Genomic DNA, 26,529 nt, shown 5'->3' with positions numbered 1-26,529 from the left:
GCAAATTTCATAGCACCAGCTTTCATCACCAGTTATAATTTTTCAAAAAAGGTCCCAATCAACTTCCAACTTTTCTTTCGGGACAACCTAGATAGATAGATACTTATAGAAAATAGCATACTATGAGCGAAAGAGCTACCTAAAGAATAACATAAGGCAAAATGAGAAAGAAAAATCCATCAACAGAACACAATACCATTTCTAGTAACACACAATCTGCATCACCGAAACATTTTCAACAGCATCAAAACAAATTTGCCAATCATGAAACAAAGAGAAAAATGCAAAAACATAATAACTAATCAAACACTTATCTTAAGCAAAAGGCAACCACATAATCTAAAGAAACAATTAACAAAGGCAAAATTCAACATGAACAAACAGGATAAAACATTCAAAGAATCCAAGAGTAATGATAACAGATGTGGAATGTGTTAATACATGCAGACTGGTAAATCCATTTGAACAAAAAATGGACAGATTTTCACAAATGCAGATATGAACTGCAAAAGCAGAAATTTGATCTAGTGCATTAAATAGCGAGGAACTATATATTGGTGAGACAGAGAATGCATTATCAGAATGTTCACAAGTCTACGGCAACAAATCCATAACACTAATGTTCACCAAATTCCAGCGAACATATAAAAATATATGGTCAGAAAATGCTTCTAATTTTTTTCTTTCCACAAACTACACAACAGAAGTGAGATTGGAAGAAGATAAAAGGTAAAACATTTTACTAAAATGTTCAAACCTGTTCTGAACAGAAATAACAACAATAATATAACAACCAGTTAGTGATGTGGATTAAAAAATATCTTTAACATATGAATATAAACAAATTACAGAAGACTCCCACCAACTTATATAAAAACAATCAAAATCAGCTAAGTTTGCTCACTTGTGAAGCCATTACATGTAAACCACAAGCTAATTGGTAAAAATAAAAGTGGGATCTATGCTAGTAATATCGGTGTGTCTGGCATACCATGACATTTAAGTGGCATGCTGATTGGTCAAAACCATATTCCAAAAATTCAGCTTGTTGGAGCCTTCTAGAAGGTATAAAAAGTAAGAAGCCAGTCATTTTACTACAATTGTCAAGCACTCAACTCAACTGTCATTTTTTAATGCTTAACACATTTCAACATTGTAAAAAGAACTTTTTAAAAATACAATAATAAAAAACATGAAAACTAGACCATGTTGTAACTTTATTAAATTGATATATATATATATATATATATATATATATATATATATAAGTAATGAGGGAGATAAATTAATATTAATTTTAATATCAATTTAAAACCAGTAGTCCAGCATTCAAAAAATTTGAGAAGTCAGAGAAAATTCTAATATATGTGTATATAGGCAGGGCTGGCCTACTAGGTAGCCGGCCGAATGCTAGAAAAAGATCATCAACGATCAAACTACAAGGGAAATTCTCTAGAGGAAGAATTCAGCGAACACCAGAACCAAATTTGGCGGGCAGGACATATGAAAATTTAAATAAAAAACAGACTTAAATGCATACCTCGGTTTCGGTCTTTAACAAAAGAATTACTTACATAATTCAAATGTCCGTGACTTCATCAGTACATTCGGTCATCGAGATGCAAAAAGCAAAACTAACCCCAGCTCTCTGTGTCAAGACAGACACGTGCATAGTTTTGCCATTTACATCGGGGATAAAATTTCAAATGTCTTGGCTCTGGCGTGCTAAGAAATTCCTGAAGCGAAGGACTGCAGTGAATAATTCACTGCGGTTGAGAATTTCCCTTGTAGTTTGATCGTTGATGATCTCTTTCTAGCATTCGGCCGGCTACCTAGCAGGCCAGCCCTGCCTATATATACATATATATATATATATATATATATATATATATATATATATATAATCATCATTAACATCATCGTTTAACGTCCGCTTTCCATGCTAGCAGGAATTGGATGATTTGACTGAAGACTGGCGAACCACATGGCTGCACCAGGCTCCAATCATGATCTGGCAGAGTTTCTACAGCTGGATGCCCTTCCTAACGCCAACCACTCCAAGAGTGTAGTGGGTGCTTTTACGTGCCACTGGCACGAGGGCCAGTCGGGCGGTACGAGCAATGGCCACGCTCAAATGGTGTTTTTTATGTGCGTCTATATATATATATACATACATATATATGTTTTGCAAACAACATGCACATGCAAGTGCTACCAGTTGAGAACTCTGCATACCAGAAGGCAGCAAGTGTATGGGGTCATCAAGAGAGAATGCATGCCATTTTGGGGCCTACCTTTCGACAGCGTCAATGTGCACAGGCCCCACTCACTAATATGAGGCCCTGCTTGCTAGACCAACTGATTATCAAATAAAGCTCAATATTCTTCTGGCAATCGCTCATCATCTCTTTACATATATATATATATATATATATATATATATATATATTCTGGTATGCATGTAGGCTCATGGATACATATATGTACATATATACTAAATACTTTGAATAAATACAGCACAGTATTGCATTTTTGTTTTATTTCAAGATTTAGAGAATAAATCTTAGAAATTATACCTTTAATAAGTTTATAACCAATATCATTCGGTATGCCTCTGTCTTGATCTTCAGCTGTCACTGTAGTGATGAGAGTTCCCTGTGAAATAAAAATAACTGAAGTGATTAAAGAACAAAAACAATTTCAAAATGTATTAAAAGGTTATAATAATGGTTTCCTCTGAGTTTTTGTGAAAATGTAAAATGTTACAAACAAAAAAATCAAAACTTGTTAAACTGATGCCTTTCCTAAAACCAAGGCAATAGATAAGCAAAAAAGAGATACTCAACCCTGTCATTTGGTCTGCAAGAAAGAGCAACCAAATCACCTTCAAGTTTCATACTAACATCTTACAAAAAAATATGGAAGGACACATTAGATAAACTAGTCCAAGTTATACTACTTCTGAAGTTATGATGGAATGGCCATGGCTTTACTCATTGGTCTGTTGAACTGGGGATGACTGGAGGCTAAACCAAAAAAGCACAAAATATATGGGTTTCTTTTCAATAGAAATAAAGATCCTGGGCTTTAAAAAGAGGGAAGAAAAGGATATTTTCATTGATGTAAGTTTCATTCAAATCAATGGCAATGTGCTTGTGTTTTCCTCCGCAAGTGCATAGAGAGAGAACATTTTGAAATATTCCTGTGCTATGGGAAAATGAGTGACTATTTTATTTATCATAGCCTTTTCCAACTTTATGTAATGGGTTGGGGTCTTGGGCAATGAACATGTGTGAGGGACAGGGGACAAGAAAGAAGTACATTATTTACATTGGATGGATGTGTCCTCATCTTGTTTGTTGTTACCACAATGTTTCGGCTGATTTACTCTCCTGCCTTCATCAGGTGTCCTGGTGGTATTTTGAACCCAACCCTGGAATTTTTTGCTGGTGTTATTATTATTTATTCAAGGCACTGCTTGGAATTGAACTTGGAATATTGGGGTTAGTCTTAACCATTTCACTATATGGGCTTATAAATCTAATATTTTCCTATCCTTCCTTAATACTGGTACCCATATTCTACTCGTATCTGCACTAAGTCTGCTTAGGAGGTTATTGTGTCCTAGTATATATGCTGCTTCTTTTAGTTTTCATATTTTCCAGTGGTGTTCTCTGTCTATTATTTTAACTTCATCCCACAGGTGAAGGTGGTCTCCGTTTCTCCATACATGATCATATCTGCACTAGGTCTGCTTAGGAGGTTATTGTGTCCTAGCATATGTGCTGCTTCTTTTATTTTTCAACTCTCTCATGTCACAGCTTTAAAATGTTCCTCTACTCTTATTTTGAGTGGGCGATATGTTTTGCCTTTGTATAACCTACCACAACTGCATGGGATGGAGTACACACAATCTTTGGTCATATTCTCTTCTATTGGTGGTTTTACTTGAAAGAATATTTGCTAAGTGTTTTGTTATACTTTTGAATACTGTCCTGATGTCATATGAACCGCATATCTTTTGTATCTTTTCTGAGAGGTCTTTCACACAGGGGAAACAGACTGTGGTCAGTTTATAGGTTTCATCCTCTCTCCTCTTCTTAAAACAAGCAGCACATATGCTATGACACAATAATCTCCTAAGCAAACATAGTGCAGATATGAGTAGAATATGGATACTGGTATTAAGGAAGGATAGGAAAATATCAAGTTTATAAGCCCTAAAATTTACTCTGTAATTGCCCACGGGCATATAGCAAAATAGTTAAGGGCATGGGCTACTAACTCCAAGATTCCAAGTTCAATTCCAGGCAGTGCCTTGAATAAATAATAATAACACCAGCAAAAAATACCAGGGTTGGGTTCAAAATTCCACCAGGACAACAGACAAAATTACACCAGGCTGGAGAGTAAATCAGCCAAAACATTGTGATAACAACAAACAAGATGAAGACACATCCATCCAATAATGTAGATAATAAACAGAATACCTCATCTTTAAAATATAGAACAGAAAGAAGTCACAAAGATAGAGAAATCCAGAGTCATTGAAGGCAAGAGAGGTGTGAATGGGCCATGCAGGTAGGTCAGAGAGTGAGGAAGATAAGGGCATTTGAGAGGCATAGAAACTGTGGTGAAGTCAGTGAGGGAAAAAGTAAAGAAAACACAGTATCCAATCAAAAAATAAATTATTTTAAAACATCAAAAAATAAACTATTTTAAAACATCAAAAAATATTAGATTATCAGTATTCAAAGTAGCCACTCTCAACTTCTACCAATGCCTCAAGAAGGCTCTGAAATTTGGTGCATGCATTCCTCACAATGGCCCCATGCAAAGCATCTTTGTATGTAGCTTGTACACTTAGTTTCCTTCATGATCAGCAAATTATTTTACAGTAGCCAAAGTCTGACCAAAGCCTTATGAGTGGATTTGGTAGATAGAAGCTGAAAAAAGACCATTATACATACATATTAATTATAATGAAGGGTTAATTGCAACAAGTTGCTCAAAACCACATACCAAAAATATTAGAAATAGCAGCCAAATAGGTCACTATTTCTACTACTAGTAAAAAAGTCTCCACAAACAAACTGAATTTGTAACCCGTATATGGTAAAGAGAAAGAAGACAACGAAATCCCAGCCTATTGGATTAATTATGGACGAATTCGTTTCTGGATTAGAATCGAAAGTTCATTTCCTTGTCAACATAATATTTCCTATAAATCTAGAAATGCTAGAAAAAAAACTCACCCATTACATCAACTCGAACAGGCGACATCGAACGATATAACAGTCCGCTAGCATCTCCACATTTATATAGACAGGCGAATTCGTATCTCCCTTCAAAATTACCACGTGAGTTACAAAAACTTTACCAACGAAATGAAGTTTCGCAGATTCATTGTATGGGAGTAATAGTATTCAATACACATAAAGGGTGAAATATAATTAATTTAATAACCATATACGGGTTACAAATTCTGTTTGTTTGTGGAGACTTTTTTACTAGTAGTAGAAATAGTGACCTATTTGGCTACTATTTCTAATATTTTCAGTATGTGGTTTTGAGCAACTTGTTGCAATTAACCCTTTATTATAATTAATATAATCCTTACCAAATATGGTCATTTCCATACCGAAAAAACTACTAGGTGAAATTTATTAATTTTATTAAATTAATTATATTTCACCCTTTATGTGTATTGAATACATACATACATACATATATATATATATATATATATATATGACGTATCTTCATGTGTGTGTATGTGTGTACCCTTGTCCTGACATCACATGAAGATTGTAAATGATCAACACCATCATACAAGCCATGTAGTTGTTTCCAATCTTCAACAGAAAAACATGTCTGGCCACAGGGAATATCACCTCACTTGGAAACAAGTGAAGGTTGGTATCAGGAAGAGTATCTGGCTGTAAAAAAAAATCTACCTCCATAAATTTCATCCAACTAATGCAAGCATGGAAATGTGAAGATCAAATGATGGTGTGGGCATGTATACATAATATACAAACATGCAGACATACATACAGAACAATTAAATATGCATATATAATTTTTAAACATTTTTTGTGATTATTTTTCACCAAAACTAACAATAAAAACTGAACTGGAAATGTAATGTATTACCTTGCTTGAATTTTCCTTGATTTTTTCAACAAAGCTGGAACTTGTAAATGCTGGTGGCATATCTTGAACATCCTCAACTTGGATCCATACAGAAGCATTTACTGTAAACTTTCCATCCTGAAATTAAGTTTAAAATTATTTCATTCTATCTTCAATTCATTGTAGAATATAATTTATGTACACGCTATTACATTTCTATTTCCCTAACATTCCTTTTAGTACGTTGCACATCCCAGGTGAGGAAACAAAGGAAACTAAAATGAATGGTGATATGATAAGCTGTGCAATAGGCCAGTATGGAACAATGGATACTAAAAAAATAATGTGTATAAGTTGATTTAAATATATATATCATCATCATCATTTAATGTCCATTGTCCATGCTGTAATAGGTTGGAAGGCTACACCAGACTCCAGTCTGATTTGGCATGGTTTTCTACAGCCAGATGCCCTTCCTAACACCAACCACTCTGAGTGTAATGGGTGCCTTTACATACCACCAGCACAGGTCATTTGCATGATGCTGGGGTACATTTACGTGCCAATATGTTTGACACGACAACAATTTTGCCTGGCTTGATGGGTCTTCTCAAGCATTACATAATGCCAAAGGTCTTGATCATTGCCTCCCTGAGGCCCAACACTCAAAAGGAACTTGGCTACTTTGCCACCATGCAGCCCAACACTTGAAAGGAACTCAGTCACTTTGCCTCTGTGAGGCCCAATGTTCAAAAGATGTCCTTTACATACCACCAGCATGGATGCACTTGGTTTGACAGGTTCTCTCAAGCACAGCACATTACCAAAGGTCTCCGTCACCAGACATTGCCTCTGTGAGGCTCAAAGTTCAAAGATCATGCTTCACCATCTCATCCCATGTCTTCCTGGGTCTACCTATAACACAGGTTTCTTCCACAATTAGAGACCAGCACGTCTTCACTCAGCTGTCCTCGTCCATAGGTATCACATGACCATACCAGCACAGTCATCTCTCTTGCACACCACATCTGATTCCTCTTGTGCCTAACTTTTCTCTCAAAATGCTTACACTCTGTTGAACATGCACACTGATGTTGAACACCCAGTGAAGCGTAGTGGCTTCATTTCTGTCAAGTCTATGCATGTAATCGGCTGTCATAGCCTATGTTTCACTGCCATGCAGCATAGCTGTTTGCACACAGTCATCAAACAATCTGCCTTTCAATCTGAGAGAGAGGCCCTTTGTTGCCAGCAGGAGTAGGAGCTCTCTAAACATTGCCCAGCCTAATCTTATTCTCACAGCTATGTTTTCAGAACATCCACCTCCACTACTAACTTGGTCACTTAGATAACAGAAGCTATCTACTATCTCTAGCTTGTACCCCTGGCAGTCTATTTTCTGCACATTTGCAGCATTTATTGTAACTGTGCACCTTCCACACACAAAAGTTAGTTTCCCTGTTAACCTTCCTCTGGTGTTGCTGCACCTTTTGTGTCCAAACCTTACACTGGGTACATCTTATGAAGTTTCTACCTACACCTTTTCTATAGACTGAGCAGGGTCACCTAGTTACTTACTATGACCTCAGTTTATATATATATATAAATATATATATATATATATATACACACACACACACACACACACACATGTGGTTGATGCCAGCCCCCTCTGGCCCCTGTGCTGATAGCACGTAAAAAACACCCACTACACTCTTGAAGCAGCTGGCATTAGGAAGGGCATCCAGCTGTAGAAACATTGCCAGATCAGACTGGAGTCTGGTGCAGTCTCCTGGCTTTCCAGACCCCAGTCGAACCATCCAACCCATGCCAGCATGGAAAACGGACATTAAACGATCATGATGATGCTGATGATTATGCAGTGGTTGGACAAAATAATGGAAATACCTTAAAATTTCAAACAAATTTATTTTAATATGGGGTAGGACCGCCTTTGGCAGTAATAACAGCTTGAATTCTGGACTCTTACAAAGTTTGAATTGTTTCCAAAGGAATTTTTGTCCATACCTCAAATAAACCAGTCTCCAGTTCTTGTTGGTTTGGCTGTGGAATAGTATTATTGATAGTTTATATATATATATATATATATATATATACAGTGCAGGTGGCACGTAAAAAGCACCCACTACACTCACGGAGTGGTTGGCGTTAGGAAGGGCATCCAGCTGTAGAAACATTGCCAGATAAGACTGGAGCCTGGTGCAGCCTTCTGGCTTCCCAGATCCCCGGTCGAACCGTCCAACCCATGCTAGCATGGAGAACGGACGTTAAACGATGATGATGATGATGATACATATATATATATGTGTGTGTGTGTATATATATATATATATATGTGTGTGCGTGTGTGTGTATATATATATATGTGTGTGTGTGTGTGTGTGTATGTTTGTGTGTATGTATATATATATATATATATATATATATATATATACATATAAACATATATATATATATATACATATATATATATACATACATAGGCATACATATACATACACACTTTATAAAGTTACTGGTGTTAAGGAAAGTATCCAGCCATAGAAACCATAGTCCCATGGCTTGTCCAATCCTGTCAAACTATTCAAACCATGTTGGCATAAAAACTGGATGTTAAATGATGATGATGATGATGATAATGATGATTATATCCAAGAACATACATGCATACACCAAGTGTTGAAGTGCATCCCCTCACCAAGTTTGCATACATGAGACTGATAACGTCATAAGACTTGGAAAGCAGCTCCTTCTGCAACATTCATTGTCTCATAACCTAGAATACATGCCCAAAGAAGTCGCACGACTCTACTGTAACGTATCATCGGATGAAAGGATGAGCCTGTATGAGCAGAAGACTATGCATGAGTGTTAGTAGAAAGCTCCAAAATGATAGTAACATTGATCATCAAAGCAGTTTATCATGGACCAATAGCCGGATTACTACCTCCCTCTTTAAAGGATATGTGTTTGCAATCCAGGAACGGAAATATTAACCAAGTACCTGATGCACAAAAGGGATAGAGATGCAAGAAAAGCAGTAAAATGTGACAACCAATGCATACTTTGTGTAGTTAACACAGATGATATCAGCCACATCATAAGTAGTTGTCTGAAAATGTCATCATGGCATTATCTACCAATGAGACATGATGTTGTAGCTAGGACACTCTATAATGAAATCCATTGGAAGAATAACCCCAAGGCCAAAGAAATAAGAACCTACAGTATGGTAGAAGCCATAGCCACTCATAATAAAAAGGAATACTGATGGAATGTACCAGTGAAGACCTCAATAAAATGTAAACACAGCAGACCTGATTTGAGATAGAGAAGAGAAACTGTGCACAGCTGTGGAAATTAGCTGCCCAGCAGATGTTAACATAAAGCTAACATTCAGTGAAAATGAGAACACCTGCACCGAACTATTGAGAAATCTGCAGTTACTCTATCCAGATTACAAGTTCAGGTTTATACCTGTAATTCTTGGGGCCCTGAGATATATAACACACCACCTAAATGCCAATCTTGAGAAATTAGGCTTCTCAAAATCAGAGAGGAGAAAGCAAATTCGAAAACTACAGATCAAATTTATCACTGGAACTGTAAAAATCTATAAAACTTTGTAGTTGACCCTTCAATATATAACTTCCTAATCTCTCTCTCTCTCTCTCTCTCTCTCTGCCTTCGTTTCACCTTAATTCATCATCTAATTTTCTAAATGGAATCTCCTAAATTAACCCTTGCTTGTTCATGGTGGCTAAGTACTTTTCGTACTATTCTCTTATTCCTTCCCACTCACTATGGCTTCTTATGCTACTCTGTTACTATCATTGCTATTGTCTTCAGCACCCTCCATAATGTCCACTTCCAGCCATAGCATGTCTATAAAACACTTACTCACAAGCTTTCTTCCCTGCTTTTCACACAACTCTTTCCAATGCAAACGTTTCTTAGATGCCCAGTTATGCATTGCTAAACTAAGATATTCTCTCATTTTTTCGACCTTTTCATGCATTCATCCATCATCACTATTAATACTTTAATGTGTATTTACTAATACCTGCTTTCATAAGCTAATTATTTAAAATGAAAAGAAGCGAGCTGGCAGAAATGTCAGCACGCTGGATGAAATGCTTAGCAGAAGTTCATCTGTCTTTACGTTCTGAGTTCAATTTCCACCGAGATCAATTTTGCCTTTCATCCTTTTGAAGTCGATAAATTAAGTACCAGTTATGCACTGGGGTCAATTTAATTGACTGAACTCCTCCCACCAAAATTTTGGGCCTTGTGCCTAGAGTAGAAAAGAATTATTTCAATTGACCGTTCAATATATTACTTCCTAATCTCTCTCCCTCAGCCTTCATTTCACCTTAATTCTTCATGTAATTTTCTTGATGAAATTTAAAGTTGACTACATATTTTTTCATACCAACTCTCTGAATCAACCCTTGCTTGTTTGTTCCACCTTAATTCTTCATGTAATTTGTTTATTTCACCTTAATTCTTCATGTAATTTTCTAAATGAAATCTCCTAAATTAACCCTTTGCTTTTTTGTGGTGCGCCCACCCATTCCCAGCCCCACCACCAATACTTGATATCTCTCTCTTCTCTTACCACCAATACCGGATATCTCTCTCTTCTCCCACTACCATTACGGGATCTCTCTTCCACCACCATTACCGGATCTCTCTCTTCTCCTACCACCATCGTCAGATATCACTCTTCTCTCACAGGAAAACCTATCCCCTCTATCATACATGCAATAGAGTGCTTAAGCTCAAACTAGTTCTGCAGAATAGTAAAGCCACAATTATCTCTGCCTATGCCCCACCAGTGGGCCTACCAAACAATCAGAAGGACCACTTTTATGATACCCTTCTATAGGCTACCTTAAAGACGAGTGGCAATGACTTCATCTTTGTGGCTGGAAATTTTAATGGGCAAGTCAGATGGTAATATGGTATCTTCCACGGTATTCACAGGGGTCATAGAATTGGTTCCCGAAATGAAGAGGGAACTAGGCTACTAGAGTTCTGTGATGCATGCAACCTATTAATCTGCAACACTAACTTCAGGAAGCCAGACAGCCACCTGATAACCTATCAATCAGGTGACTTTGCTAGCCAAATCGATTTTATCCTCACCAGGCAGTGGGATGCAAGATTGCTCTTAAATACAAAGACCCTTCCTGGTGAAGAATGCCCCCCCCCCAGCATAGACTAGTCATGAGTCACTTATAGACTCGAGGCCATGCCAAAAAGCAGACCAATCCAGAAAGAAGGCTTTGGAAGCTAAAGAATCCTTCACATATTCAGAGATTTAGGGACATCCTCATTGAGAAATTTGATGAAAGGGAAGAAGAGCTAGACTTTGGACATAGAGGGTAACTGGGAATTCCCATAGGACAGCTTACTGAGCACCACAGATCAAATCTGTGGCTAGTGTAAAGTCCCTTCCAGACCTAGAGTAACGTGGTGGTGGAATAATACAGTAGACAAGGCCATTAGAGCAAACAAACAGGCCTGGAAAGCCTGGAAGAGTGGGGGTAGCAAGGAACTGTACCAGATAGCCAGAAGGGAGGCTGGGAGACAGGTATACAAAGCTAAGGGAGAGGCAGAAAAGAAGAGGTTTTCCGATGTTCAGCGATGTGAGGACCAAAGAACTGAAGTATTTTGGATTGCAAGACAGTGTGTGAGAAAAATTATGATGTCACAGGAGAGAAATGTGTCAGCATGGATGACGGTGCACTTACTTTTAAAGATTCTGCAAAGAAAGAGGCTTGGAGAAGCCATTACAAAAGACTGCTAAATGTGGAGAAGGAATGGAAGAAGGAGAGTCTGCTAAAGGTTGACCAAATTGAGAGACCAGCTACTTGAAACGACAGTGCCCAGGTAGATAAAGAAATTAAGGATATGAAGTTAAGAAAAGCACCCAGCCCATCAGGAATCATTGCTGAGATGCTTAAAATATCTGGTGTTGTGTATTTTGGCCCAGTCACCTGTATTGTAAACCTGGTAGTTTACAAAGGAGTCGTACCCAATGACTGGTGTAGCAGCCCCATAGTCAACTGCTACAAACGTAATAGTGATACTTTAGATAGAAATAACTACAGGGGTATCAAACTGCTGGATCAGGTGATGAAGGTCATGAGAGGGTGATAGCCCAACTAATTAAGGAGAGAGTTTGCAGTTTGGTTTTATGCCAGGTAGAAGCACCACTGATGCTATATTCCTGGTGTGGCAACTGCAGGAGAAATACCTAGCAAAAGATAAACCCCTATACTTGGCTTTTGTTAACTTAGAGAAAGCCATTGACAGGGTGGGTAATGTGGAAACTAGGGATTGACAAGTGGTTAATAAGAGCTGTAGAAGACCTTTACAGGGATGCCGTTTGTAAGGTAAGGGTCGCCAATGATCATAGTGAAGAATTCCAGGTAGAAGTAGAGGTTCACCAAGGATCAGCCCTAAGGACTCTCTTATTCATCATAGTCCTCCAGGTAATAACACAGGAATTCAAGACAAGTTGCCTCTGGAAGCTCCTCTATGCTGATGATCTTGATCTCATAGCAGAATCACTACAAGATCTAGAGAAGAAATTTCAGGTGGAAGCAAGATTTAGAATTGAAGGGCCTTAGATTCAATGTTGAAAACTAAAGTCCCAGTAAGTAGAAAGGTGAACACATCACAAACCCCTTCAGGTAGATGGATCTGCACAATCTGTAGAAAAGTTGTAGGTAGAAACTCCATAAGATGTACCCAGTGTAAGCTATGGATGCATAAGTGGAGAAGCAACATCAAAGGAAGGTTAACTGGGAAGACAGCTTTTGTGTGCAGCAGATGCACAGGGGTAATAAACACCGCAGATGCTCAGAAAACTGATTCCATCACATGCCAAGGGAAGAAACTAGAAGTAGTTGATAGCTTCCTCTACCTAGGTGACCAAGTCTGTAGTGGGGGTGGATGCTCGGACAGTGTTGCTACTAGAATAAGTATAGCCTGGACAAAGTTCAGAAAACGCCTACCTGTACTGGTGACAAAGGCCTCTTGCTGAGAGTGAAAGATAGATTGTACGATGCTTGTGTGCATACTGCCATGCTACATGGCAGTGAAACATGGGCTGTGACTGCTGAAGACATGCACAGGCTTGAAAGAAATGAAGCTGGTATGATCCGCACGATATATAATGTCAGTGTGTGCACACGACAGAGTGTAAGCACCCTTAGAGAAATGTTGGACATAAGAAGCATCAGATGTGATGTGTAAGTGAGACCACTGTGATGGTATGGTCATGTGCTGCATATGGATGAGGAGAGCTTAGTGAAGAAGTGTCACCTCCTAAGAGTGAAAGGAACCCATGGAAGAGGGAGATCCAGGAAGACATGGGACGAGGTAGTGAAGCATGGCCTTCGAATGTTGGGCAATGATGAAAGACCGAGACCTCTGGAGATACTGTGATTGAGAAGACCAAGCAAGTAAAGTGACACCACAGCCACAGCCTACACCAGTGTCGCATAACCAGCCCATTTAAAAAGTATCTTTGAATCGTTGGGCGATATTCCGTGCATGAGGAGACCTATTGAGTCAAGTAAAATCAAATCACAATCAAATGGAAATTGTAGTTGTGGCAGCTGCCAGTGCCATCTGGCTGGCTCCCATGCTGGTGGCACGCAATAAGCACCATGCATGCATGGGTTATTGCCATTGCTACCTGACTGGCTCCCTGTGCTGGTGGCATGTAAAAAGCACCATTCAAACATGATTGATGCTAGCCTCCCTGCCCCAACTGGCTCCTGTGCTGGTCGCATGTAAAAAGCACCATCCAAACATGATTGATGCTAGTCTCCCACCCCAACTGGATCCTGTGCCGGTAGCATGTAAAAAGCACCATCCGAACATGGCCGATGCCAATGTCGCCTGATTGGTTCCCATGCTGGTGGCATGTAAAAAGCACCCACTACGCTCTTAGAGTGGTTGTGTTAGGAAGGGCATCCAGCTGTAGAAACACTGCCAGATCAGACTGGTGCCTGGTGCAGCCTCCTGACTTGCCAATCCCCAGTCAAACCATCCAACCCATGCCAGCATGGAAAACGGATGTTAAACGATGATGATGATGATGAAGAGCATGTCTAGATATGCAACTATGTGCATGAGAATACACGCATAAAGCAGAATTACAAATCTGCACACACACATACACATACATACAAACAAAATTACCCTGTTGATGATGTTGGATCTAGGTTAGAAACTGGCTTTTTCTCTATTGGCAAGAAATCTTGAAATAAAACTGAACAATGACACACACACACACACACACACACACACACACACACATATATATTTACACATTTCCTCTGTTACTCTTCTACTCTTGGACACATTTTGGCTGCAATCTGTGTACATACTGGGATACTGACATTGATGTTGCTACAATTTAACTAATGTCATTGTTCTTTGAAGCTGCTACTCTCATTTGCATTTTTTACTATGTAGTAGGTTCATCTGGAATATCAGATTACAAGACATCCAGTTGTCTTTTAAAAACATTTGTATCCACACCAAAAAGATTTCCCAAGCTTTTTGGCAAAAATGTGAAGTGCAATGGACCTTTGAAACCTAAACAATGCACTATCTGGTTCAAACTTTACATAGCAAAGGTTGAACTTTTGGCATTGTGCACTAGTGTCCTTTACAAGGACTTTTGTAGTTTTCAATGACAAAGGTTGTTTCAAGCCCTTTGAAGTTCTTCAAGATGTATATCTTTCTAATCTTCACTTCAAGGAAGTCAGTAATTCCTCTGATGCATTGAGGCAAATATCAGGGTGTAGTAGCATTAGATTGCTTCAAGTTATGAGGTTAATTTCATTCAATGTGCTTACAATAATTGAGAGCAGCATATACAGGGTATTTCAGAAAATTTACTTATCGGTATATTATTTTCTTCAAAGCAGTTAAAAAGGTTGTTTTTTCTAGATCCATCATAGTAAATAACATGTTAACATGAGAAATGAAAAGATATGCATTCATTGTGTAGAACAAAGTGATTTAGAAATTGCCAACTGTCCAAATGTTGCAAGATCCTCCCATCACTCTTCTAACTATGGCACTACTCATCCCTATCAATATGTACTTTCCACTGATCAGCCCTCTTTCCTCCTACCCTTTCGATTTCCCTCATCTTTAACAACTCTTAGATATATTTTACAATCTTTTTTATTATACAAAGTTCAGATGGAATTGAAAGACTCTGGCAGAATGTTTCAATTGTATCAAAGAGGAAAAAAAAATTCTAAATGTTCAGACATAATAAGGATACCATAATTCATCCAACAGGCGCAAAACATTGATGATTCTGAAAACATTGAGGCTCACCACCAAAGAACCATAGGTGTTGGAATGGATTATCAAAATCGTGGTCCACAAAGACATTTAATACAAGTCATATGTACTGAGGAGAAGCTGATTTATGTCAGCGAAAACAGGAAAACCATTTGATCTATGCCAAGTGGTTACTTAACGAGGCTAGAACCCTCACAAACATAGCATGTTTGGTTCTTTGATGAGAAAAACTTCAGTATGTGCAGATCCTTCTGTTATTCATTGAGTAATGAACAATAAGTTTCCAGCAACTGTGACGGTTTTAGGAGTGGTGAGTAATGAAGGTCATGTCACACAACTTCACATCTTTTAACAAGATATTAGAATTAAAGCTGTTGGATACATCGAAGTGTGGAAGACATTTGTTAAGCTTTGGATAGGTGAAGTGTCCAGTGAAAGGCCATGCATATTTCAACAAGACTCAGTACCATCTAACAAAATCCAAGAATCAATGCCAGACAATCTAGACAATCTTTAGTCATATGGCACCTATCTTGTGACATACACAATCACTAGATTTAAATCCATTGATTACATTTGGGTTATTGTTGCAAGGGAGACTAATCAATTTACTCAAGATATCACAGCTTCACTGAATACTGCCATTGTCCAGGTGATGTCCAAAAAAAGGTCTGTTTAGTGTAGATATGTCAAAAATCTGTGACTCGCATTGAAACAGTCATCAAAGTTGAAGGCATGTTCTTAGAATAATCTTATAAAAATGCTTGTTGACTTTTGTTAGATTAGAGTTATTTATTGAATTACCCCCTATGAACATACATACCTACTTACAAATCTAACATGCCCCCCACACACACATACAAAAGCATCTATTGACTATGACACCTTCCTGTAAAATCTAATTAACCACAGAGGTTAGTACACTTTAATCCTGAGCAGTTTTTAAGAATTTCAGCAGTAATTCCTAGAAAAAGTAGTCTTTGTATATAGAAGATGCACAGGGGAAATAAACACTTGAGGCACACAGGAAACAGATTTTCTCAAATGCCAAGGAGGTTCTCTAGAGACATAGATAATTTCTGCTATCTAGGTGGCTTAACTAGCAGTGAAGCAAGATATTTTGAATGTTTAATTATTAGAATAAGAATAGGACAGAGAATGATCAGAGGACTATTAACTCCCAGAGTGAAAGTCAGATTGTATGATGCTTGGGCATGAGATGCAATGCTACTTGGTATGAGATGTGGGCACTGAACACAGAGGACATGTGAAGACTGGAGAAGAATGGAGGGGATATGCTCCCTTGGATCTACATCAATGTGCATGTACTATAAAGAGTAAATGTGTTAAGAGAAAAATAAGATATAAGAAGAATCAGAAGTAGCATATAAGAAACAAGACTGTGATAGTTTGGTCATGTGATGGATATAGATGAAGACAGCTGTATAAAGAAATGCCAATTGCTTAAAATGGATGGAAATAGTAAAAGAAGGAAACTCAGGAAGATGTGAGATAAGGTAGCAAAGGTTGATCTCAGGATACTCAGCCTCACAGAATAGATGAGAAAGGACCAAGATGAACATCAGTTCATTGTATTCAAGAACTGTGAATCATGGTGAAAATGAAATGCTAAAAGCATTATGCCTGTATATGTTAGGCCCTGAAACCAATCTACCCACATCAAGCATTCCCTTACATCTCATCTTTCTTGCATCCATTCTCCCATCACTCTTCTATAGCACTACTCAGCGCTATAATCATTTGAGAGCAGAATCAGCACATATTTCATCCTCCTTTTACTCTATTAGTTACCTCCTTCTTCCTCTGGAACCACTTCTTTTTAAACTCCAGTCCTTATTTTCATTATCATCCCAGTCAATGTACAATTTCCACTAATCAACCCTTTTTCAGTACCATCAATTTTTCTTCCCCACCTCTGATTTCCCTCATCTTTTACAAGTGTGATATCAGGTATCTTTTTCTCATATCTGCTATTGATGACAGCCCCAACTCCCTAATCACTTCTGTCTTCCCACTCACTTTAGCCTCTAACCTCCATCTCTACGACTGTCACTTGCCTTCCATCCCCATCCAATTTCAAAATTTGCACAGCATCTTATTACTTCTGATTTGTCCACCTATTTATGATACTGCTACTCTCCATACCTCCTATGCTGCTGCTTATCACTCTTCCTTTCTGAGCCACTTCTATTTCTCTCACTCTCCCACTTCAATACTGATATTTACTATCAGCTACACCTCCACCCTTGTTCATCACTCACTACAGCTAATTCCAGCCCCATCTCTACCTGTCAATATTCTCTCATACTCTTATGAAATTACCCTTCTGGTCCTCTTCCCTCCTGATCTACTACCTATTTTCTCCTTCATATTTACCTTCTTATATTTTGAGAGTATACTCTGGCACTCATCCCCACCATCCTTATCTCCCAGCTACTATCACTCACCCTCATGTGAAATAGGGTAACCATGTATCTCCTCTATAGCAAAATACCTCTGCTTGTCACTCTATCATATTTCTGCCTCCAATACCAGCCATAAAGTCACCTCATTTCTCAAATACATGTCCACTCAGTCGAGGAGACATTTTCTTTGTTTTCTTTTTTGTCTTGCAAGTTACTTGGCAACTTCACCATTGGTTGTGCCATAAAAAAGTACTCAATACACACTGTAAAGTGACTGACACTAGGAAGGGTATCCAGCCATAGAAATTATGCCAAAGTTGACATTGGAACTTACTGCCAAACTGTCCAGCCTATACCAGCAAATAAAATGAACATTAAATGATGATGATGATGATGATGACAACAGTGACAACAATGATGATGATGATGACAACGGTGACAACAATGATGATGATGATGTATGTATGTTTGTATAAGTATGTGTTTGTGTGAAGTGAGTTCATATTTCCCTTTTTCTTGATATCTTTGCTGCCATTAGCAAAGCATGTCCAAACTATTTGTTGTTAAAGAAACTGCAAAATTATTTTCTTTGAAAATATGTGAGAGTTGAGCTTCTCATTGAAATTCATATACTTTTGGTGCAAGCAGAAAGAATAAAGAGAAAGGAACTGATTTGTTTGACCAGACAGACATTGTTCATTGTCCTCTTACCATGCTGGCATGGGTGGGACGGTTTGACTGGAGCTGGTGAATCTGGAGCCTGTGCTATGCTTCTGTGTGCTGTTTTGGCATGGTTTTTATGGTTGGATGCTCTTCTTAAAATCAATATTCCGTTGAGTGGGCTGGTCTACAAAATTTATGGTCTTAAAACCATAAAATAAATATAGAAAACTTAAGAACTTACTACAGATGTGACATGTGTGTATGAATGTGTATATATATTATACTGTTACCATTTCATTTCAATAAGAATGGAAACCCACGAAAAGATAATTTAAGTTTAAATACTTACAAATACTTGTACTGTATATTCAAAAAAGTTTCTTGTTTCATAGTCCAGTGCTTTTACTACTGTGATGGAACCATTATATTTATTTTCAATTTTCATGTAGTCTTCAATTCCTTTTGAATTCTACAAGTAAAAGAAAATGAAATATTTAAGTTTCATTATTTGTTTTTTTATTTGTTTAATAATGTGTGTATTTACTTGTTAATCATTATTAATATTTCAGTAGTCTTTTTTAATTTGCTTTCAAGGCACAATCAACCACAGTCCTGGTTGCCTTAAAGTACATGCAATGATTTGTTTAATATTTGTCTTACATTGCATTAAGTGTTCCATATAATATGTATGCGGTACATAGTAGTGAGATTTCTGTATATAGCATGAGCATGTATGTGTGTGTGTGTGAGAGAGGGAGAGAGAGAATTCTGGTGTTTTGGTTATGTATTCATCATGCATCTATTCTTTGTATTATCTCAAGGTTGCTGATATTATGGGGGATTGTTTGTTTTCAATCACATTATACTTATAGACATCTCTTCTTGTATGTCTTCATACTTGGAAAGTGACCTTATTTCTTTCTGTTAGGATGCCTTTTTTGCTTTTTGTTTTTTCTTCTTTCTTGGGGTTATTTAGCTTAATATCACTGCTTGTGTAAATCTATATGTACAGTCACTTTCACCTTCTGTAGAATCCTTTTGTAGTGTAGATTTGCACCACCTCTTTCCTTCAATGATTTCACAATAATGGCATAATGTCAAATGTATGAAACCTCCAATTCTGTCAGGTATGCATATATTCCCTTTTGTCATAGACTGCACTAATTATTTCTTTACAACCTCCACATATTTTACATTTCCAACTTCGTTACAAGTTTTTGCAGTTTCTGGTGTGTTGCTTTGTTCTTGTGCCACAAATCAAAAACAATTTAGTCTCAGCTGTAAGTTCTAAGATTCTCAGCCAGTCCTGAGTTTTCCCTATTATTTATTGTCCTCTTTCTTCTTTTCAGCCTTTTCATCTATTGGCCATGTAGTGTCTTTCCTTTGCATCATTTTATCATGCTAGTTCTCTATCTCCATTTTGAACTTTTTGTTTCCACAATATCTCTTGTTATTTTTCTATCACCCTCACAGCTGAAGGTTATTTCAACCTCAATTTTGTAGTTAATGGTCTGAAAAGAAACAAAAAGCAGTTTTGCTTTTATTCTTGTTCATCTTTTGTCACCCTTTGTATTAGTTTCCTTTTATTTTTAAATATTTTGTAGTCCCACATTTGATATCTTATAATAGTTTTCTACATGCATAATACCCCTATATCCCTGTATTCATGGTCAATATAATATTCGTATGTCAGATTTTGAGTGGCATATTCTAAATACAAATTATTATTTCCAGTCTGGTCTAACCAATTCATTTAGCATCCAGTTGAGAATATTAAGCTATAACTAATTACCAATACAGCAAAAGTATTGATGTGCATGAACTTTTTTAAGAATTAATCTAATAAATTTGTAATATTCTACCCTAACATTTTCTTTCATTTGTACATAGCAAGTTATCTGCTAATTATAAATCTGTCTCAATTTAACATTTATTTAGGTATAACATGGTATGTCTATATTTTATATATTTCCCTCACTTTTTAGGTGGCTTTGGTACATTGTTTTAAAAGGTATTTTGTACTAATCTCCATATTAAAGCTGTACACCATGTCTCACATGCAAGGTTTCTTGCTTTTCATGTGCAGAATACAACTTGAGTACATTAACTTTTAACATTGTATTGAAACTTTTCAAAGTTAAAATCTCAGTGCTGTAATAACTGAGCAGAAAATATCTGCAAATGGGTTTGTTTATTCAAATGTTTATAAGTCATTCATTATGGCTAGATTATTGTCAAAATAGACAGTATTGTAGAAAAGACTTAGTCTTATTTGTGTTGAATTTTATGTATACAAATGAGATTGTTAATTAATGTCATAATATTAACTGAAAACAGATACAATATTAAAAAAATGATGAAAAGAAAGATATTGGTAATACATATGGGCATACAAATATCACAAACAAAATACGTGCATTTTCCAGCAGATTTTTAAGTTCATTATTGTTAACCCAATGATAAATATACCCAAGTCTGCCCAAATTTCAAAGCATTGGAAGAAAGTGATAGATCCTTATAGCTTCTTAGTTGTACTGTTGAAATCACAAGAAGAAAAAATTGAGAAAAGATATTCAACAAAACAAAAAGGCTCACTGTCTAAACATTCTTCAGACAATATTTTGTTCAAGTTACTCAATGAAAATTTAGACAGATCAAAGTCAGATATTGAGTGTGCATGACAGAGATATATTCCTCTAGTTATCACCTTCAAAAACTTATCTGCCATAACCATTTTTAAAAATAAGTTTCTATAAAACAAAGTCTAGGAAAAAATCACAAAAATTCAGCAACACATTGAGTTGATGCTAATAACAAACATTGCAAAACATAAATGATTTTCTTTGATTAGAGAGTTCATAACCTTCTTTACCACAAATGTAAACAAAGATTGTTTGGTCCTATTTGTTTCATGTTGTATAGAATGTTAAGAGTTAATATATAACAGAAAGTTGTTATCGAAATACTTATACCCATAGTCAGTCTGGCTTAGCATTTATTCCAGAGGAACATGCAGAAAAGGTATGAGGACAGAGAGTCTACGTGGAATATTCTTCTTCTAACAGCAATGTAGTTCATTTTTATGTTTACCTCTTCTGTTTGAATCTCCAAATTTATTTCTCATTCATTTCACATGGTTGGTGTATTCACTTGTGATTGGCTAATGTTTCAAGAATCCATGAGTGGAGAACACTATAAAAGCCTTCTGGATACCAATCAACCTATGCCAAGACCTGACACTTTTTTCTCATCCTAGAGTTTTCAGTTATGATTTAACTGATTATAAAGTGATCTTTGTATGCATAGGTGCAGGCATGGCTATGAAGTTAAATAGTTCATTTCACAACAAAATAATTTTGGTTTTAGTCCTACTGAGCAGCACTTTAGTCTTCTGCTATAATATTCAGACTGTCCAATGTCTTGTGAGTAAATTTGGTAGATGAAAATAGAAGGCTGTTGTAATATATATGTTTGTCTTTACGTTCTGAGCTCAAATTCCGCCGAGATTAACTTTGTTTTTTAGCCTTTCTGGGACGATAAATTAGGTACCAGTTGCATACTTGCATCGATCTAATCGACTGCCCCACTTCCTCAACAATTTTGGGCCTTGTGCCTAGAGTAGAAAATAATATATGTGAGGGTACCCAAAAGAAGCCAGAATTTTGCAATATTATTTTATTCACACAGTTCTATATGTTTACACTTTGATCACTTTCAAACTATTCTCCATTTCAAGCAATGCATCATTGCAGATGCATTTTCCACTGTTCAAAGCAGTGCTGGAACTCTTGCAAAATGATGCCTTTTAACACCTCTGTTGTTCTTCACTTCACCTCTTCTACATCCGCAAATTCCATAGCACCAGCTTTCCTCACCAGTGATGACCTTCAAAATAAAAAAAAAAGGTCTGGATCAATTTCCAAATATTCTTTCAGTTCATGACATGGATTCAGTTGTGACTGTTTTTGATCTTCCGAGAGTAAGTGAGGCACAAATTTTGCTGCAACTCTTTTCATTCGCAATTCCTTGCTCAAAATTTGTTAGCAGGAGCTCCAAGACACACCAATCATATCAACAAGTTTGTCAACTGTCAGTGATGGTATTCCAAGATCGGTTCATGAATTTTCATGATGGTTTTAATCATTCACGAGGTCAATGGATACCCTGAATGAAGTTGGTTTTCAAGTGACAAATGACCATTCCTGAAAAGTGGAAATCACTCATAAACTTGTGTTTTGCTCATGGCAGTGTCTTTGTAAGTTACTTGAAGCATAACAACTGTTTTGGCAGCCATTTTCCCCAGTAGAAAACAGAATTTCATGGGAGCATGCTGTTCCTTCGTTTCAGCCTTCACAAAGATTAATGCACAGGGAAGAAGCACTGAAAAACAAAGACACACCACATGGCAGTAGGACTACACTCAACGACGCTGCCCAACATACTCGTGCTTGAGGGTTACATCAAGTGGCTTCTAGTGGCAGAAGTCTGAACTTCAGTGGGCTTGTCCCACAGAGAATGTTTCCAGTTACTTTCAGGAACCCCCGTATATATATGTATGTGTGTATGTGAAAATTACTCAATCATACCCAGTTTTATACTTCTGGGGAACCAATACTTTGCAGCCTGAAACAGAGTGTTCAATGATCTCGATTTGCTCATTGCAAGATCAACACTTTGGGTCTGTTACATTTCTGATCTCATTGACTTGAAAGTTGTATGTTGAAAGAAACTGATTTTGTGCAACCACAATGAAGTCCTCACTCTGTTTTTGGTCCAGAAATCAGCAACATGGGTGAAATTTTGATTTTATATAAAATTCTTTGCTATGGAGGACATACCACCTGTGCAGTGGTTTTTGTTCCCATTTAGGGCACAGTTTCTGTTGACCATTTCTCTCCAACATTACCCTCAATTTCAGAATGACCATAATTTTCAGTGTACATGCCTAACTCTTCCACAAACTTCCAACTTTCTTTCAAGATTTATTGCAAACTTTTCTTCCTTCCATATTCTGAAACTGTTTTCAACATCCAGTAATCTGAAGTTTTAAGGTATTGTTTGAGCCCAACACTTGATATTTTGCACAGCAGCTCAAGCGCAATCATTCCTCTAACTCTACTTCATCCAAAGAAATAAAGGTGATCCACATCTGCTTTTGAGTGATCTAATTTATTATAGGTCAAACTTTTTCCAACTTTTTAGTCCATTTTCATTATTGTTCCATTTTATGATATTGCAATCATAGGTGATAACTGGGATTGTAAGGGTATTTATAGCAGATACACATTTCATTCTTTGAGTTGAGCTCTGTTTTTAAGACAGCACATACTCTCCTGTAGCGTTCCTTTTGATTGTTTCTTTCATGCTAGCATAATGAATACTTTAGCCTTCATTGACGTCAAAATACTTTTAGGTTTGATCTTGTTCCATAATTACTGCACCCACATTTTTATACATTGGATATGTGCTTGTCATTCTGCCTTTCACATATTTTTCCAGCCCAAACTCTACCCCTGCTTCATCACTGAACACCTTAACTCTCTTTAACAGTCTTACCAACATGTTGTCATTTTCGGCATGCAGTTTCAAATCATCCACAAAAAACAGATGGTTGTAGTTTTTGCTATCTATTTTGTAGCCATTTTTTGTTGAAATCTACAGTTAGTGGTTTGAATGCAACTCAAAATAAAAGAAAGAGAAAATGAATTATCTTGAAAAAGTTAATGCTTATGCTGCTGGAATTTATATTAACAGTTGTAGTGTATGACAAAGTTAGATGTGTATTCTATACAGACATGTATTTCAGGAATTTGATATTACTGGGAAAATCCTCAGAACACCCAAAGTTTTCAAAATTCATGAATGGGGCACACAATCAAATGCACTTTTTAATAATAAATCCAAGCAGTTCTCAAACTTCTTTTCTTGTTATGATAGTTTAATTAGAAGTTGGTCTTCACAGCTATAAGACCCACAGTGGCAACCTTTCTGCTCAGTAGGGAAATGAATTTTGTTCATAAATTTATACATCGTCTCAGTCAAAATTGAGGTGAGCATTTTGTATGAAGTGGAGAAGCAGGCAATAGTATGATCATTTCTGAAGAAATGGCCAAGTCAGCCTCTCTAAATTATTGACCATTTCTTCTATGTTCTTTATTCATTCTACATTCTCATTATGGGAATTTTCTGTACTTCTATCTTTTTTCCAAACTTCATCAATCTCGTGAATTGAAGGAGTTTCTTTAGTCTATAACCCAATTTCCATGTAAAAACATCTTTTGCATCTGACATAAACAACTGTTGCCTGTGAAGTTTGTTTCATTTATCAAATCTCATTTTTTGAGCTTTCAGCAGTACTTATTGTTTCAGGGTCTCTTTGATTGATGGAGTATCATGTTTTGAAGTTACTTAGTATTTCTTAATCACCTTCTGTTCTTATCTTGACAGATTTACTAACATATATTTAATCCAAGATCGATAATTCTCCTCTCATCATTTCAATTTCTTACTCAATTTTTATCTTTCATTTTTTTTTTGTTTTTTTTTAGTGCAGTGTCCTTTTTGCCTTTTCATTGACTTACATTTCCTTTATATTACCATTACTGTGGCATATATAACTTCATTCAGTTTTGATACATCAGGCTCCATCTCTTCAATTATTGCTTTAACAGCCTGATTTCTAATTCTTATGTGTCCTGGGATTGTTTGTCAGTTTTTGCAATGACTTTCTTTCATTCATACTAATGTTTTTTACTTTTCCAAGTTCATTGAGAAATTTCTTGTTAGGGTTAGGATTAAGTTTAGGGTTAGGGCTTGGATTAGAGTTAGGGTTAGGGTTCTAGCCAATCTTAAAGCTCATGACTAAAAATATCTTCATCCATATTGTTAATATATCTTTCAACTTAAACTTGCTCTGTGGTATTTCTGATATTTTCATTTTTTTTTTTTTGTGCAATTTCTTCTGGTGACAACTTGGTCACAAAGTTTTAAGGTTTCTCTACTGTCATGTATTCATTTTCATCCTTTCTTCATGTTTATATTTTCAAATCTTTCCAACTTTCCTCTTGATTTCATTTAATTCTGCATCTGTTAGTCATTTGTTTCTAAGAATGTCTCTTATATTTGTAAGTTTGTTTTCATCCATGTTTGGTCTAACGTCTAGATTTCTTTCTCTCCATAACTTAAAAGAATTTACCATGTATTTAGATTCAGATGATTTGCCCAATGAGCAATAGAATGTATATATCACTTACTTGTAAGTTTCTCAGGTTCATTTGTAACATTTAGATCTTTGTCTTCTTAGTGCATCTGAACTTGAAAGGACTGGGTTGAGATTAATCTTATTCAAGTCCATATTTGGAGAAGAGCTTGTTTCAAATGCAAACTTTTCAACCCCAGGCTGATTCCTCCTTGAGGGATGCAGCCCTTGTTGATTCAAGTGACAACTGATCTGGTATGTGTTTTCGTCAATAGACATTGCGAATTTTTGTATTTTTTTGTTTAGTTATACATTTTATCTGTTCCTATCAAAGGATGATTTTGTTGAAGATAATACATCTAGGACAATTATCAAACAAGACTAGTAAGCTTATCCTGCCCATGAGACACAGCTACTCAACATATTTTTGTTGTTGTTGTTATTTGCCAAATGTTGAACCAACTGAGGGACCAGCTATCTGAATTGACAGTAACTTGGTAGATAAACAGTTAAGGATATGAGGACAAGGAAACCCTTCAGCCCCTCAAGAATCACTGCTAAAATATTTGACAGTGTAGGCTAGTCTAGTCACCCACATAGTTAATAAGGGGATACACAGAGGAGTCATACCCAACAACCAGTGTAGCAGCACCATAGTCAGCTGCTACAAAGGTAAAAGTAACACCTTAGATAGAAATAATTACAGAGGTATCAATCTGCTGGATCAAGTGATAAAAGCCACAG

General features: G+C 36.7%; 1 protein-coding gene across 1 annotated transcript in view; it reads right to left on the bottom strand.

Annotated features, from left to right (window-relative positions):
* Positions 1–26,529, bottom strand: part of LOC115225134 (protocadherin Fat 4) — a 549,120-nt gene that overhangs the window by 406,447 nt on the left and 116,144 nt on the right. The window lies entirely within an intron of this gene.

Source organism: Octopus sinensis, linkage group LG2, assembly GCF_006345805.1.
Source record: "Octopus sinensis linkage group LG2, ASM634580v1, whole genome shotgun sequence".
Lineage (NCBI taxonomy): Eukaryota > Metazoa > Mollusca > Cephalopoda > Octopoda > Octopodidae > Octopus > Octopus sinensis.
The sequence above is the reverse complement of the archived record's forward strand: the minus strand, read 5'-3'. Positions and strand labels throughout refer to the sequence as shown.